The sequence below is a fragment of the Halichoerus grypus genome, chromosome 1, assembly GCF_964656455.1.
Source record: "Halichoerus grypus chromosome 1, mHalGry1.hap1.1, whole genome shotgun sequence".
Lineage (NCBI taxonomy): Eukaryota > Metazoa > Chordata > Mammalia > Carnivora > Phocidae > Halichoerus > Halichoerus grypus.
Genome location: NC_135712.1, coordinates 159,634,184 through 159,646,693, shown reverse-complemented (window position 1 = coordinate 159,646,693; position 12,510 = coordinate 159,634,184). Strand labels below are relative to the sequence as shown.

General features: G+C 53.2%; 2 long non-coding RNA genes across 2 annotated transcripts in view; both read right to left on the bottom strand.

Moving 5' to 3' along the window:
• Window positions 1-12,510, bottom strand: part of LOC144380014 (uncharacterized) — a 46,555-nt gene that overhangs the window by 8,791 nt on the left and 25,254 nt on the right. The gene's annotated exons all lie outside the window — the stretch shown is intronic.
• LOC144380011 (uncharacterized) lies at window positions 5,196-8,853 on the bottom strand. The gene is made up of 3 exons (XR_013443676.1): window positions 8,076-8,853; window positions 7,397-7,536; window positions 5,196-6,348 (listed from the first exon to the last, which is right to left on the bottom strand). It is a non-coding gene; the product is annotated as an uncharacterized LOC144380011 (long non-coding RNA).

The following is a 12,510-nucleotide window of genomic DNA, read 5'->3' as shown; positions in this document are numbered from 1 at the left end:
GCCACTCAGGCGCCCCTTTCTCTGCAGTGTTCAAAAGGAGAGTACAATTACTTGTGTAATGACAACTGAATTTATGGAAAGAAATTGTCGTGACCACTGGAGAAGGGTATGAGGGCATGGTCCTGCCTGGGGGTATGGGTCGGGGGCAAGATGGCCTGGTGGAGCAGGGAATGCACCAGAATCTCTGTGAAGAAATACCCAGTTTGAAAAAGCATTCCTGTATTATAGAATACTGTAATATTTGGAAAAAGAAAGGAAATCAGTTGCTCTTCTTGTAATGGAAGCAGCAGGAAATACAGCTATACAAAACCCTCTGGGCAGTGGGGCTTAGATTTGAAAAGACAGAGCAGTGCCTGGGTGACTCAGTTGGTTAAGCATCCAAGTCTTGGTTTTGACTCAGGTCATGATCTCAGGGTTGTGAGAGCGAGCCCCGCACCCGGCTCTGTGCTCATCGGGGAATCCACTTGGGATTCTCTCTTCCTCTCCCTCTTCCCCGCCACCCTGCTTGCCCGAGTGCATGCTCTCTTTCTTTCTCTCTCTCAAATAAATAAATCTTTTAAAAAAAGAGAGAGAGAGAGAGAAAAGCAGCCAGGGGGCTGGGGGCCAGCTTTGTCGTGGCATGCAGTGTGTCCCTCTGACCCTCATGCTGCTCCTGTGGAGTGGGGTCACCCCACTTGGTGCCACAGACACCCATGCATTGAGTGGGGAGTGAGTTGCCCAGGTCACACAGCAAGAGGTAGGCAGGACAGGGACTCACATCCCCGTCTGTGCTAGGCGTTTCCACTGCACCGTCGTCTCTGTGCAGGGGAAGGCCAGCGGCTTGGATGTTCGGCACCAGGAGTCCATCCCCTTCCCTGACACTAGCCTCCTTCTATTATTATTCGCAATAATAAGCAGACCTCCACTTTACCGAACACTTACGTGTGCAAGGAACCTCATGAGCTCCATCTCACAAATCTTGCAATAACGCCGTAAGGCAGGCCGTGGTAGATTGATTACCAAGGTGGGTCCAATCTCTCATCCCTCCCTGTATTCATGCCCTTTGCCGATGCGATGCAGGCCCTCCCATCAAGGGGTGCAGTCCATTTCTCCACCCTGGACTCTGGGCTGTCCTGGGACCTGCTTTGGCTGGTAGAATGTGGCCAGAAGTGACGGTGTTCTCATTCCCAGCCTGGGTCTCAAGAGGCCCTGTACATTTCCACTGTGGCTCTTGGAGCTGTCCAGCTGCCACGTGACCAAGCCCAGGCTCCCCTGCTGGAGGACCAGAGGCATGTGGTCCAGTCACCTGTTGCCCCAGCTGACAGCCATGTCACCAGGCATGTGAGTGAGTCACAGCTTTAGCCAAGCTACCGGCTTACTGCCAAAGCATGAGCAATAAATGGTGGCTTTTTAAAAGCCTCTGTGTTTTGGAGTATTTGTTAGGCAGTACTATTTGTGGTAACGCACACCGATGCAGTGTGGCTCAGCCCCCTTTGACTGATAAAGAAGTTGGTCTCAGAGAGGTTGGGATGCCCTGAGTTTGAACCCCAGCCTGGATGACCACACTGAAGAGCTGATTTGCCTGGGGATAGGGAAGATTTCTCCCTTTGTGTCTGTTTCATCTTCAGCATATTAAAGCACTTTCTATTTCCTGCCCTGCCTATTTCTCCTGTTGTATTTCGAGGCTCCAAGGACAATTCACATGTAAAGATGCTCTGGGAAACCCCATCAACCCCCTGTCCCTGCCTCGAATTTCCATCTTGGGCAAGAGCTCCTGCTTGATTTGGTTCTGCAGGTCAGGCTGGCCCTAGGGAATCAAGTTGGCGGGAATACGGGACTTTACTGAGTAATTATAGGATTAGGCATCCCCCTCGAAATTAAATGCTACCTCTTTACCTTCCAGAGAAGAATCCCACCCCCCACCCGCTACCATGTAATTATCTGGTGAATTACTCTACGGAGGTCTCATGGTAATTATGCGAGGAGTCAGAAGCCAGCAGTTCTTCCAGTCATTACAACTGAGGAATTAGCTTTCATTGTGTAAGCCTGCCTGCTGCCCAGCCAGCGTCGGTGCCAGAGCACGCAGTTCTCCAGCGCACGGCTGGAGGCTCCCTGCATCTTCCTTCCCGACCGCCCAAGGACAGGCTCCGTGCAGGAGAGGGGAAACCCCGTTCACAGCCCCGAGCCCTCCAGGTGGAAGGGTACCTTGAGCATCCAGAATCACAGGCTCACCTGTCACCAAGAGACAGCAGGGTGTTAAGAGCACAGAGCTTGGGGTCACGCTGCCTGGGTCTAGCCACTCACAAGTACGGTGTCTGCTTTCCGCCTCAGTTTTCTCATCTGTAATATGGGGTAGTTGTCAGTATTAAATAAACAAATAGACATGAGGGTCTTGCAAGAACATCTGGTATGGAGTGGGTCCGAGGAAGGGTTTGCTTCTAAGATGATGATGTGTGGGGCCAGAGGCTAGATCCCTGAAATGCTCAGCGAGAGGCAGAGAAGTGTGTCCAGGGCAGGTCAGGGCCAGGAGGGGTGGTACCCAGAGCGAGGTGACAAATGGGGCAAGAAGAGGATTTGAGGCTAGAAATGCTGGAGGTGGGCTTATGCCTGGAGCCAGCCTGTCACTTTCTCCCAATGGATGTCTGGCTCATTCGGACCAAGAGGGACAGGATTCTCCCATTTCCCAGCAGAACCTACGGCCAAGACCCCAAATGCCCAGAACCCAGCCCCACTGAGAAGGTCGGCAGTGCTTGATTCACAGTGGTCGCAGCTCTCTCTCAAGCAGGAAGCCAGTCCTCGAAGGCAAGGAGCTGGAGAAGGGGAAGAACAGAGGAGAGTCTGGAATGTGGGTAGAGAGCAGGGCAGATGCACTCTGATCCATTTGCCTGTGTCTGGCACATTCTGTAACAGTCCCAGCTCCCTTGCTAATTTGCTGGTGGCCTTGGGCAACTTGCTTTGCCTCTCTGAGCTCTGGGGCAAAGAGCTGTATTACAGCTGCACCCACCTCTGATGGCTGTTGAGAGCATTCAGGCCACTGACGTGCGTAACGGGCACACAGAGAAAGTGCTCGGCCAATGCTGTGTAAAAACAAAATGAGCCAGACATCTCCTCTCTCCATGGCCTTGAGATATGACTCATTTCCTCTCCGTCTCAGCTGAGACCAGCTGGGGCACCCCCATTTCCCAAATCCTTGGCCATGGAGGAGTGGCTGCCTCAAGCTACGCGGGACCAGGGCTAGCAAAGCCCGGCTGTGGAGTGGACTCCAAGAACCTGGTTTCTCTTCATCCTTTGGCACCCCTCCACACACATACACACTCACACACACACACACACACACACACACATACACACACTCACACACACACACACACTCACACACACACACACAATGAATGTCTCTGGTGGTGGGGACCTCACCTTGTGATAGCCTGGTGCACAACTGGGCAACTCCAGCCACCAGATTTGGTCCCAAAATGTGCTTTTGAACAAGGAGTGACAAAAGCCTGTTGGTCATCTAAGACCAGGTTCTTTCCCAAGGCTGGGGATCCTCCAAGCAGGCTGTAAGTGACACTCAAAAACCTCGGAGGTTTTGTCTGGCTGTGTTTCTGACTGGTGTTGTCCTCTGGCTCCTGCCAATATGCGGTTCACATCTCTTCCTTCACACACACTGCCCTTTCTGCCTTGGGGCCCTGTGCCTGCCTGGTGAGCTCTTGCACATCCTTCTTGGAGCACTGATGGCCCTGGCTGGTCTGTCTACTCCTCTGCCAGGCTCTCCCCAGTCTGCCAGCCTGGCTTTGTGTCTCAGCCTCTTCCAGCGGCTGCCCCCTCCCCCTCTATCTCCTCACCTGTCAATCTTGTTCCTCTGCTCTCCTCCGGAGCAGGGACTCCTTCTGAGCTCGCCAGCCCGTGGTCCGAGAATGGCAGTCTGAGGCTCCCCGCTGAGCCTTGTTCCTTTTCAACCCACTCTCCCCTCCATCGCTTCATCATTCTAGTCAGGCCGAGACATGGACTGAATGAAGCAGGGCTCAATTTGAGCCTGGTACAAAGAGTATTTTGATGTTTTCATTTCTTTCTAGTTCAATACTTCCAGAACACACATAGATTTGGCACCGCTTCCAACAGGCTCTCTAACTACTTTTTAAAACTTTGTGCTGGCTAAAAAGTGTATATGAGGTGGGGTGTGATTGATGGGAGGACCCTGGGGTGGGGATGCAGCTCTGCCCAAGGGACTGGCTTATTCTAGCCCTCAGATTCCTCTTCTTCCCCCTCTGCCCTGAGGTATTCCCCACTCAGACAAACCAGCTAAGTTTTCATGCCTTGAGAGTCCTGGCCAGGACAGAGCTCAGAGCCACCAGAGAACAAAGAAGCAAACCCAGAGACCCTTGGCCAAGCCGCAGGAGGCTGGCCGAGGAGCTCTCTGTGGTGCTGAAAGGGGCTCAAACAAGACTCCCCTCAGGCCGCCGCCCCCCGTCCCAATATGTGGAGCAAGCAAATCCTAGCCTATGTGAAGTACTAATAGTCACTCGTTTATCCAGCACACATTGACTGAGCTCCTAACACAAGCTTTGTTTGTGCTAGGTACTTGGGACCCATCTTCAAAAGAGTAAACTAAGGCCCCCACCTGCAAGGAGCTCATAGGCTGGTAATGATGTTCAGCAACCCTAGAAGAGCATGAGATGTGGGGCGCCTGGGTGGCTCAGATGGTTAAGCGTCTGCCTTCGGCTCAGATCATGATCCCAGGGTCCTGGGATCGAGTCCCGCATCGGGCTCCCTGCTCCTTGGGAGCCTGCTTCTCCCTCTGCTTCTCTCTCTCATGGATAAATAAATAAAATCTTAAAAAAAAAAAAAAAAGAGCATGAGATGTGCTATGATTGAGGAATGACTGGGCTATGGGAAAGAACATCAAAAGAATGTCTAGCCCAGATTTGGGGGGTCTGAGAAGTCTTCCTGGAGGAAGCAATATGTCAGTTGAGATCTAGTGGTGATCAGGATTTAGCCAAGTGAAGACAGAAACTAAAGAGAGTTCCATACAGAGGGAACAGCGTGTTCAAAGGCATAAGGAGAGGGTGCAGTGGTTCAGGAGCCTTGGCTACAGGACCACTTTCACCACTAACTAGTTGTGCGACCTTAGGCAAATTACTTACATTTTTGTGTTTCAGCTTTCCATCCTACAAAATATAATACAACCAAAAATATTACACGCTTTTACAGGGCTGTTGTGAGGATTAAATGCTTTTAATAAATGCTGAGTGCTCAGAACTGTGACTGGAATATAGCAAATAGCAACAAAGTTTGTGCTGAATGGTGTAAAGGTGAGGTGAGAGAAATACAGTGGTTGGGAGCATGGGCTACTTGGCAGTGGACAGGGGAGCAATGAGATTTGAGTCTGCAGCGGTGACAAGGCCAGCTGAGTAGGAGCTTGGGAGCCATTCTGGGGGCTGGGCTTCGCTCTCAGAGCAATTGGGACCATGAGAGGGTTAGCTGTGTGGAGAACGGGCTGGGTGGGAGAACCCAAAATTAAACATAGTGTGTGTGTTTCAGGGGACCTGGAGGGCAGGTGGGAAGATGTCCCTGTCATCCAGACAGGAGTAGACATGTGGGGTGAAGAGCAGGGACGGGCTGAGGCCACCCCCACAAGTCCAGCTTTGGTGATGGGTGGATGACGGGACATGCATCATAACTGCGGTCATACATCTTCTGAAAGGCAGTCTGGATTTTTTATATCCTTTTTTTCTTGGTTCTCCTTCCCCCACAAAAGGTTTTCCAGAAGAAAACCCATGTTAACAGCCCAGTATGTAGCCTTCTGGATTTTTCTTCTGTGTTAATAAAATCCTATACAGACATACACAGCTGTCTGTGTGTGCTCACAGAGTATTTTGGCCATTGTCTTATAAAAATGGGATCGTATTATACATACTTATCTTCAAATTGCTTTTCTCATTCAACAATACTGTATAGAAATCCCTTTACGTCTATTGGTGGAGAGTTAATTAAATTTTGTATAGGTTGTCTAATATTCCGTGGCCGTACCAGGGTGCCACTGCGTGCCTGCCCCTCGCACCCACTGTCTCATCCACCTCCCGGTCTCTGCCCCAGTCCTCGGGCTTCACCAAGTCCCGGAACACGACATGCTGTTTCACACCTCCACGCCTCGGTGCAGCCTGTTCCCTTCGCCCAGTCTGATTCACACGGCTAACTCCTACTCACATTCTCGAGATCCATCTGCAGCCTGTTCACCAGGAGAGCAGGCCAGCGGGGCTGGGGTTGGGGGGTGGGGAGCACGGAGGTCCCAGGGCCAGTGAGTGGACAGTTACTGTGGGGCTTCCTAAGCACGCAGAGTTTGGTCTTGGTCCCAGAGTTGGGGTGCTCCTGGAAGGTTTGAAGCAGAGGAATGACTTGTGTAAAGAAGCCACTTTGCTGGAGATCCTCCCTCCTGGTCCACACACCATCCATTTGCTTCTCCTCCTACAGGATGGGCCCTAGCTCCCCTCTTCCCTCTGCTTCCTGCTATGCCCTGACTGGCATTTCCCAAATGATGGGAGCTTCACTGCTGAGCCTTACAGGAAGGATCAGGCTCCTTCCTTGCTAGGAAGGAACAAGGTCATCAGCCTCCACGGTGGGAATCACTGAGAAGGCTCTAGTTTGATCCAAGTCTCAGGCACTGTCTCTGAGCTGTCTCCCTACTTCCTTTCGGGCAAGCCCTGCTGCCTTCTGTGCTTTAATCTCTGAGGGCAGCGCCCCTCCCCCGCCTTCCACTTTGGTGGCTCTGAGAGTGACAGTGACAGTGACACAGATGGAAGAGCCTCTCTCGGTTCCCAGACTCCCAGAGGCCACTGCGAGGGTCCCGAAAGATCCCTTTTTTGGGCCCATCGCCACCGACCCTGAGGTCCTGTGGTTCATGACATCAGCAGTTCGCAGGTGAGGCTGTCCACCCAATGTGGTAATGTGAGAGGAACCGGACCAAACTTTTAGTTTTAATGGTCCTATTTTCCCTTCTAAGGTTACCTGGCTTTTATGGCAAGCAGGATACTGGGTTTCTAATTATAATAGAGATATAGAGTTTCCTTTTTCCATAAATGTATTTAAGTGAAGAAAACTCTTAAGGACACAGCCACAGAAGGCCCGAGTCAGAGGGGCGGCTGAAGTCTGGGAAAGAGCAGTTTAGGACGCTCCTCACTGCCGATGCCTGTGGGTGGCCTGTGGGCCAAATGCATTTTTTTCCCTTACCCTGTTTTGAAAAGCTATTGAATTGTGTGCATTCCCATAAAAGTCCAAATTTTCTGGCTTTTTTGGGAAAAATCTGAAAACTGGGCAAAGCTGGGTGTGGTGGGCTCTTCCCCGGAGGGGTTCGCTGGGCAAAAGCCGTGTCCCCTCGCCAAGGCCACAAGCCAACGCAGTGCCTGGCGGCTCTGCTTACCGATTGTGTTGCTTGCCTTCCGCGTGGCCAGCTGAGTTTTGCACAGGAGAGGGGGCGTGGATGGTGGAGGCAGGGCTGTGGGCGTCCTCCTGGGGTGGGGGGACCTCACTCTGCAGCACCTCTAGGACTCAGACTGTCCCCTGCGAGAGCCGGCAGGCATCAGCGCAAGAAGCACCAAACCAGAGGCTTAGAGTTCGGTCCTAATAGAGGCGCCGGCCGGCTGAGGTTCCCTCCTGTCCTCTCGCTGGGCCTGTTCCCCTCGTGCACAGCGAGTGGACGCCCAGGGCGGCGGGGCTCTGGGCGCCAGGTTTGAGTGCTCTCTGCCGTCCGACCCTCTATGGACGGCAGGGGGCGCTCCCGGCCCACGGGAACGCGCTCCAGCCACAGGACAAAGGCTGGGGGAGCGGCGGGCAGGCGGCCGGGGGCTCTGACCTGGGCCACCAGCCCGAGCGCAGGTGTGCGCAGCCCCGCCCCCTGAGCCGGCCCGCGCCCGCCCCTGCCGCGCCCCCGCCCCTGGCACCGGCTTTCTCCCTGTCTCCTCTCTCTCTGCCATTCCTTTCATCCCCTTCCCCCATTTCTCTGCGTCTCTCAGTCTCTGCCGCTCCATCTGTTTTGTACCTCATCCTCTCCACCCTGGGTCTCTCTGTGTCTTGTGCTGTCTCCAAGTCACTCTACCTACCTCATGTCTGTTGTCTTCGTCTTTAACTCAGACAGGGGTGATCCCGTGTCTTTGTCTTTGTGTCCCAGAGGTCTCGGGAGGTATTCCTAGCTTTGTGTCTCTGGTTGTTCTAGCTTCTAGAGGGGTGGCCCAGAGATCTCCTTAGCAGTGGAGGTGGGCACAGCCTCAGCCTCCTCCTCCCACTGCCTCTGTGGTGGGCATCTCCTGGAAACAAAGCCTCTGAACAGCCCTCTGGCTATCCACCATCTTCATGAAAGCACCAAGGCTTACTTGGGTTTCCCTCTCCCCCAACCAAGTCCCCAGGGTTGCCCAGGGACAGGGTGAGAGCAGGGGGCTTGGGCACACCCGGGGCACCCTTTGACTAGTTCTAACACACACATTTCCGGTTGCCCGTAGCTGAAGGCAAAGGTGGTGCTGCTTGGCAATGGAAGTCATTCAGGACTCTGGGGCGGGGCCAAGGGACACGAGTCCACCTCTGCTAGGGCCTCGAGGCTCCTTCCTGCCTCCTTCCCCCTTTCTGTCCCCAGTTCTCCACCTGAATAATAAAAGTGTAGGGCTCTGTGACTTTTCCCAATTCAGATCATCTAGCTTCTAATGAAATGGACCTAAAATCCCACACTCCTGGTTACCACCTCTGAAAAGCAGGTGCTTTCCGCAGTTCTCAAGACGATGTGGCGGCAGAGGCATCAGCGGGCCTGTTTTACAGATGGGGGCACTGAGGCCCAGACAGTTCAGGCGCTGGTACAAGGACACCAGCTCTGTCTGGTTCTCAGTCTGTCGCCCGCCCCTGAGGAAGGGGGAAAGGCTGCTGTATTAATGGCCAGAGGGCTCCAGACCCCAGCCCTCAGGGGAGCCCTCCACTCCTGGAGGTCATAGAAGCCCTGCGTTGCCGCCCACACCTGCAGGGCCCTGCAGGACTCCATACCTGAGAAGTCTTCCTGGCAGTTGGGATGAAAGATGATGCATGCGGTCACCTGGGGTCCCTGGAAACCAGTTGCCAAGACGAGAATTGCGAGGGATGTATGCCTGTGAAGAGTCAAGGAAGGAAGGGCTCCTGACCTCAGTGCAGGGCTGATCCTTCTGAAAGGAGGGAGTGAAGGAAGGACTGAGGCCTCAGCCTATGGCACAGCTCTGGGAAAGTCTTGCCAGCCCAGAGCTGTGGAGCAGAAACGGCCAGGCCCTCGTACCACCGCCGCACTCAGTTTCTGGCTTGTGAAGAATGTGGCGTCGTCCTACTGCCTTGGTGGGTTCTGAAGGCAAAGAGGCTAGAGGCTGTTGACTCACTGCTTCCCTCTGGACAGGTCCTCCCTGGAAGGGAGAGCCAAGCATGGTGTGCAGCTCTGTGGCTGGGACATTATTGCAGAAAGACCTCGGGATCTGGAGCCAGCAGACCTGACCATTCCTAGCTGGGCGAGCTCAGGCAAGTCTCTGTGGCCTCGATGACCTCATCTATAAATGATCAGATGGTTACCTTGAGGATCTGAGGTCCTGCAGCTAAAGCGTCTGGCAGAAACTTGGCAGTTGGCACATTGAAAAGGTAACTGCTTTTAGATAATTTTTCTTCCTCTGAGGCCGCCCTTCTCAGCAGAGAGCTGAGAAGACCCCAAGTGCAGCCTTGTACCTCTGTTTCCTTACCTGGAAACTGGGAGCACTAGTAGTATCCTCTTCACTGGGCTGCTGAGTGGGTCAGAATGGGATGGTGTGTGTGGAGCACTCAGCACACAGGGGCATAACTGTACCCAGTGGTGATCCCTCCCCTTCCTTCCCTTACTTATGTCTTCTAGCATTTGGTTGCTTATTATGACCCGGCACTAGTCGGGCCAGGCACACGCTCATTTTGTCTCCTGACCATCCTTAGAAAAAGGGAGTGATAGTATACTCATTTTACAGATGGGGAGACTGAGCACAGGGAGGTCAGGTGACTTCCCCAAGGTTGTCAGCTAGGAGATGGCAGAGCTGGGACTTGAACCCGAGCTGTCAGGCTCAGCACTGTCTGGTCGAGCTAGGATTATTGCTACCAATGTTGTTGTGTGGGCTTCCCTGGGATGGGCGTGGCATTCTGGCTGGGGCACAGCATGTGTGTGGGCTCAGGGGCAGGGAGTCACAGGCTTCCTCTCAGGCCCCGCAAGATGTGGGCCGAGCTCTAGGCTTACCCAGGAGTACTGAGACCCTAGAGACGGTGAGGGACAGGTGCAGAGGCTCTGAAGGCTAAGGACTTGGGACCTGATCCAGAGGGCAACGAGCAGCCAAGGAAGGATCTCAAGGTAACAGACTGGGCCTGTGGACTTGATTCAGGCGACAGAGATGGGGAGTGTAGGCTGCAGTGTTGGTCAGCAGGGGTCCAGCAGCAGGGGGTGAGAGTAGAACTACTAAACTGCCCCTCCCCCATCTCAGCCGGGGTTGCTGCTTCAAAAGGAGGAAGTGCCAGGAAGCTGGGCCTGGGAGCTCTGTGGCCTGGCAGACAGGGCAGGTGTCGGCTTCCTTTCCCCAGGAGGATGCCCTCATGCCTGCACTTGGTGAGCCTCCTCCCTGGTGGCCACCTCCTCCTTGCTGAGTCAGTCCCCATGCATGGAGAAACCCAGCTCCTGACCCTCGGTTGGAGAGGAGGAAGGAGAAGTTGAGACACAGCAGTTCCTCTGGCCCCCAGGGGGTTCTAGTCCCAGCTTGGCGCACAGCTCTTGCTGGGTTGGGGCAGCTTCCTCCCTGCCTGGGCCCCTTTGTTGTCTGTCTCATCATTAAGATCAGTTATGTTTCCAGCATTGCTCTATGGAGTTTCTGTGGGCCAGGCACTGTGTTAGATGTGAGGATGAACGAATCAGATAGAATTCCCTGGTCTAGTGGGAACGCCAAAAGATAAACAAGATAAGATAGTCAAATATATAAAAGATTGGAAGGTGATAGCCACTAAGAAGGAAGTCTAAAGCAGGGGGAGAGTAGAAAGTGGCAGGGGGTGCTGGCATTTCAGATAGCGGTAAGGGCAGGCCTCACTGAGGAGATGACACTTGAGCAAACCCTTGGAAGGACACTTGAGCAAACACTTCCCTCGAAGGCAGGAGCTGTGTGAGTATCTGAGGGGAAAGCATTCCAGGCAGAGATATCACATGTGCAAAGGTCCTGAGGCAGAAGTGTTTCTGGCATTTCCGGGAACAGCAAGGAGACCACTGGCACTGGAGCAGAGCGAGGAAGGGAAGAGGAGGAGGCGATGGGGGTCAGATCATATGAGGCCTTCTAAGTAAGACATAGGACGACCTTGGCTTTCATTCAGAATGACATGAGGACTAGTAGGGTTTTTCATAGATGAATGGTGCTCTGACTTACATTCTAAAAGGATCATTGTGGCTACTGCGTTGGCAGTTGACTACAGAGGGGTCAATGGCAGAATTGGGGATAGCAGTCACGAGGCTGTTAGCAGTAATGCAGGCAAGAGAGGAGGAGGGCTTGGTCCAGGGAGGTAGCAGTGGAGGTGGGCACGGGGGCCAAATTCTGGATAAAAAGAGTTCATTGAACCATTAAACTTGAAGATTCAGTTCTTCACTGAGCCTTGTTCACTTTTCTTCCTATTTGGAAGATTCCTGTGTGGTTGAACCGAAATTTCCATTCTTACTCATTCACTCACTCACTTGCTGGTCTGGCACATCACCTTGTTTTCCCCTCTTCATCTTAAGTGTTAATTGTTCATCTCTCCCACTAGAACATCAGCTCTGGGAAGGCTTGGCCCTTGTCAAGATTGTTCACAGCTATGTCCCTAGAGCCTAGACTCAAGTCCTGTTTGTTGAATGATTGTAACTACCCAGAGCCGACCTCTGCTCATGTAGAGATATAACATGGCCCCTGACCTCTAGGTGCTCCCAGCTGAGCGGGAAACTGGATGTGGTCTGGCCATGTCGTCAGAGCTGGGATGGAGAAGACATAGGGTTTTGCCTGGGAGCGGGAGAGGATGTGGGCAAGACTCTCATCTTTTTGAGCTAGCAGGAAAGAATCCCTCCAGGGCTGCCAAGTCAAGAGATGCACACGAATGAAGCAGCTGGCTGTGAGCATGCGTGGAGCAGTGGGTACGGGACCCACGGGGGCTCAGGCCTTGTCCAGAGTGCCTTCAAATTACATTTGAAAAACAGCATGTGAAGGTCTGCAAACATGTATGTGGCTGAGCAAGGCCCTTGAGCCCCTGTTTTGTGCTTGCTGGTCTAAGCCTCTGCTGCCTTTTTGGTGTAGAGAGCTGCCTTGGGCTGGGACATGGCAGGCACACGTTCGCGCATCAGCCCCCCAAACCAACTCTGCTTGATCAATACTGTGAATCACACTGGCCAGATGCAGGATCAGAAACACTGAGAGGTTGAAACAGCTCACCGAGTTTGCCCAGCAAAGAAGGAATTTGAACTGATAGCTGTCTGCGTTCATAAATAATGCTCCGTCCATGTACAGTGGCACCCACACA